Here is a 4,819-nt window from a genome sequence, read left to right as displayed (position 1 = left end):
AGGTGAGATGGGGCTGGGTGGGACCGGGTGGGGAGATGGAGGGTGGGGTGAGGCAGAGGTTGGGGAATTGATGGGTGGATGGAAGTGGGTGAGGGTAGAGTGGGATGGGTGAGACACGGCAGGGATGGAGCATGGAGTGAGGCAGAGGTGAGGGGATGAAGAGCGGGGTGGGCCAGGGGCAGCCCCCAGTGCCCACAGCTGGAGCAGGCGAGGGGCAGGAGGGAGCAGCTACCTGCCCCTGTACTGGGCGGGTGGGCCCTGGGGTGCCCCCTGACCTGCTGCTGGCTCTCCTGAAGGAGGGGTTTATTTCCACCTCCCAAGCCCACAATCTGGTCTGTGTGTGCCTGTGTCTGTTGACAACTCCATGAGTGAACTGTGATACGTCAAGGCTTGGGGGAAGTGTGGGAAATGCTTGTGATTTTCTTTCCCTGTAGAAGTCGAGCAGAGAGAGAGCAGCTCCCCCAGTGTGAGCGCCTGACACCGAGAAGGCCTGGGGCTCGGAGGCCTAAGGCACTCACTCCAAAGACCTGAGAATTAAGGGAACCCGGGGGGGCCTCTTGCCCAGATCTGGAAGAGCAGCAAGTGCTGTGAGGGCCTCTGCACCCTCTGAGGACCGCTGCACCCCGTAAGGACCCCCATGCCCCCTGAGGACTCCTGTGCCCTGTGAGGGCCCCTGTGGCCACCTGAGGACCCCTGTAGCCTGTGAGGGCCCTGTGCCCTGTGAGGACCCTTGTACCTCTGGGCCTGGGCGGAGACCCACACACAACCCCACTGATTCCAGGGGAAGAGAAAGGGATCCCGTGGGGCTTGTCAACCATCACAGACCCAGAGACTCTGGGCAGAAGCTTCTGCCTGCCACGCTCAGCCCGTGACGGCCCCATTAGGAGAGCCCAGCTATGGGTCCCAGAGGAAGCGGCTTAAAGGGCCTCTTTCCACCGGCCGCCAAGCCCCTCCAGGCTTTGCTGAGGCCCTGAGATAACCAAGCAAAAACCAGCCTCACTTCCCAGGGGCTCAAATTACCAGAAACTTCAAGGAAACAAAAACCCACCCAAAGACATTTTCCCTAATTACCCCGACAAGTCAGACAAAGGCCGTGTAGAGCCTTTCCCGGAGTTTCCCAGCAAGCACCGCGGCATCTAGGTCCTCATGTGGCCGTCAAACCTGTGCACCTCCACACGGAGCTCAGGAGCCACCCCCAGGGCTCCTGGAGTCAGCTCGGCCTCCACCAGCAGGCAGGCCCCAGTGCCCACCAGCATTTCTGGGTTTGCAGGGCACAAAGCCTGACACGTTGCTCCAGCTCCCAGCAAACAGGAGAGGAGCCCATGTGGCTGTGGCGTGGGCAAATGCACAAGCCCCCCACTCTGCTGGAAGCCCAGATGGCCGAGGAGTGCTCCCGGCCTGGCCAGCGGCCCACGCCTCTGGCTTGGACTGTCTGAGGTCCTGAGAGGGAGGCCTAGTCTCCAGCTGCTCAGCCCCAAGAGGAAGATAGGGCTCACAGGCTGGATGGGTCAGACGCAGCAAGGACAAGAGGCCGCTTGACTCTCGCCAGCACCTGCCTGTGTCCCAGGGCTGCAGTGTGTCCAGGAGGGACCAGCAATGCCCATCTGTCTTGCCTTGGCCACTGCCACAGCCAGCTTGACCACCCAGACCTGAGAGATTTGCTCACCAGGGCACTCGACACAGCAGGCCACAGAACTGCCCAAAAGCCTTAAATCTGCTCCCACCTTTTCATTCTTGATCTCGGTGTAGACATGCTCTGGAAGATGGTCCATTTGGGGCATTGACGCTCCTTCCACTTGCCACTGTTTTTCGTAGTTACTGCATTATTTTCAGACGGCCGGTGGATACTTTATACCTGTAGGCAATGCACTGGAGCTGTGCCTCTTGGCTGGTGACTTCTGACTACTCCCATGGAGGAAAAGCCTGGGTTCCCCCTCCCACCCTCATTCCCACCTTCATCTTTTCCTTATGTCCCCTTCAAGATCTTGGACATTCGCCTTCTGTTCAATCATACATTAGAGACCTCCTTTTTCGTCTATAGGATGATTCCAACCAGGTGATATGGTTTGGCTGTGTCCCCCACCCAAATCTCATCTTGGATTGTAGCTCCCATAATCCTCACGTGTCATGGGAGGGACCCAGGCGGAGGTAATTGAATCATGGCAGCAGTTACCCCAGGTTGCTGTTCTCTGGACAGTGAGTGAGTTCTCACAAGATCTGATGGTTTTATAAGGGGTTGTCCCCCTTTCGCTCGGCACTTCTCCTTCCTGCCGCCCCGTGAAGAAGGACGGGTTTGCTTCCCCTTCCACCACGATTGTAAGTTCCCTGAGGCCTCCCCAGCCCTGTGCAACTGTGAGTCAATTAAACCTCTTTCCTTTATGAATTACCCAGTCTCCGTTATATCTTTATTAGCAGTGTGAGAACAGACTAATACACCAGGCCATCCTGATAAACAGCACTTAAGTATTATGACGATTTAAATATCATCTTTTGAGAAGCCAGGTGCTATGTTTATGTACTAGGGCAGGAGATACAATTCCATTCTAAACCCTCCCGTGTAAACCAGACTCCACGGAGCACAAGCTCTCTGTACCCCGTTTGCTTTCACTCTAGACTTTCACCTTTTCTCCACGTCCTCGCGTCCCCCTGGCCTCCTTCTTCCCAGCTGCTGTGCCTCAGGTGCTTCAGGTGCACTGAGCGCCCCAGGTCCTGGCAGATACGTTGTCCTCACACGGGAAGGCGTGGGCTGCAATCGAGGTTCTTGGTTCCTTGTGAACTTTGTTTTCGAGCATCCAGTGTCGCTGATCCAAGCAGCTGTCACTCTGGCTCTGAGTCCTGTGAGCACTCAGTTCCTCTCCAGAAGCTCTTGGGCCTTCCCTCCTTACCTCCAGATTCCGAAACGTCACCAGAAGGGGAAGCAACACCCTTTGCCTCAATCCAGCTCAGTACTCGGGAGCCTGGCTCACGTCTCTCTGTTCCCTTCTGTGTTGTCCTCATGGAGCTGCAGATGACACCCACCGAGTTGGCCCTTGAAACTCCAGCATCTCCCTCCTAACAGTCGACAGAAAACTCATCCGAAGCCCAGGTGCTACAGAGGCCAGCTTAAGGGACGTGCTAGGGCAGAGGGACTTACTTCAGAAGGACTTTTCTTGCCTGTGAAAAGAATTGCTCCTTTTACAAAGAGGACATTGGCTGTTTTCTATGTTGACCCAAAGAATAATTTCCCTTTGTTGCACAAAAAAAGCAGAGCTGGCCTGTAGAAGCTGAATGAATGGGGAAAGTTTCCATCTTTTTAAAAAATAAATTCTGCCCCTTGTGAACCCACAGGAACCTGACTGGAGAGTTGAAACCTCTGGGAACCCAGGCCAGCCTCCGTGGCATTTTGCAAGTGTCATGTCTCCATCCTGAGTGTTTTTAAAGTTGTGGTTGTCCCAGGGTTTTGAGGGATCCAAGGAGATGAGAACAGCAGTGTGAAATGATGCATGACACTCGCCACAGATGGCCGTGTCAGAGCCTTATCTGGAAACATGCAAGCAGAGGTTGGCTCCATGGGCAGAGGCGCTGCTGGCGCCAGGCTCCCCATCAGCCTGGGGAGGAAGCTTCATGGCCAACATTAGTGAGACTCCAGCCTCTGGGGTCAAGGGCCCAGCCCGGCCAAGAACCTGAGAAGCCCTGTCTCGCTGCCGGACGTCATCGCCCCTGAGAGCTGGTCTCTTGCTGTGGGCAGGGTCCCTGGGGTGCCCCCCAAGCCTGCACCCCAACTCCCCACCACCCTCAGCTATCTGACACCTCTCCTGAAGAAGATGATTCCTGCCAACCCTGCAGAAAACTCCCAGGGGCCCATGGGAAGGGGAGCAAGATGGGCAGGACTGGATATTCCCAGGCAAGAGAAAGGAGGGCTGCCCTTCAAACCCACCATTCAGGGAAGGGGAGGGCAGGTGATGGGCCCTGGGGCAACACGGGCACAGCACATGCCCAGTTCCTCCACCTGATGTAGGAAACCCATTACTCAGTACTCCTGAGCCTCAGTTTCCCCATCTGCAATGGCGATAGCAATGGCTCTACCGGGCGGTTTCTCTGATGCATAAGTGATGTCGTGCCATGAAGAGCTGGCACAGCACGGGCAGAGAGTGACCAGGAACACGCTCCCACATCCCGACAGCTTGGCCCTTGTTGTCTGGGCTCTGGCTGAGCAGGTCAGGACGAAGGCGTGGCCCCTTGGCTCTCGAAGCTACCATTTGCCAGCTGGACAAAGGTCCTTCCAGCTCAGCCTGTTTTTTTTTTTGTTTGTTTGTTTGTTTAGGCAAAGTCTCAATCATGTTGCCTAGGCTGGAGTGCTCGCTACAGCCTCGACTTCCCAGGGTCGAACCATCCTCCCTTCTCAGCTTCCTGAGTAACTGGGACTACAAGTGTGTACCACCACACACAGGTAATTTTTTTATTATTTTTTGGTTGAGGTGGAGGGCTCCCTATGTTGTCCAGGCTGGCCTCAAACTGCTGGACTCAAGCGGTGTTCCCACCTCGGGCTTCCAGAGTGCTGAGATTACTGTCCCTGGCTGAGCTTGGCTCTTGGTGACAATGGGGCAGTGACTGAGGACTCAAAGGGCCACATATCCCATGGCAGGCAGGAAACGTGAGGCTTATCTCCCCAGCAGATTGGAAAAAGACAATGAGAAGCAGCTCAGCCTGGCACTCCCCAGCCAATGTAAGCCAACTTAAAAACAGCTTGGGCCGGGCACGGTGGCTCACACCTGTAATCCCAGCACTTCGGGAGGCTGAGGCGGGCGGATCACGAGGTCAGGAGATCGAGACCATCCTG

The sequence above is a fragment of the Colobus angolensis genome, unplaced genomic scaffold (assembly GCF_000951035.1).
Source record: "Colobus angolensis palliatus isolate OR3802 unplaced genomic scaffold, Cang.pa_1.0 Scaffold136, whole genome shotgun sequence".
Taxonomy (NCBI): domain Eukaryota; kingdom Metazoa; phylum Chordata; class Mammalia; order Primates; family Cercopithecidae; genus Colobus; species Colobus angolensis.
This window is presented reverse-complemented; position numbering follows the sequence as displayed.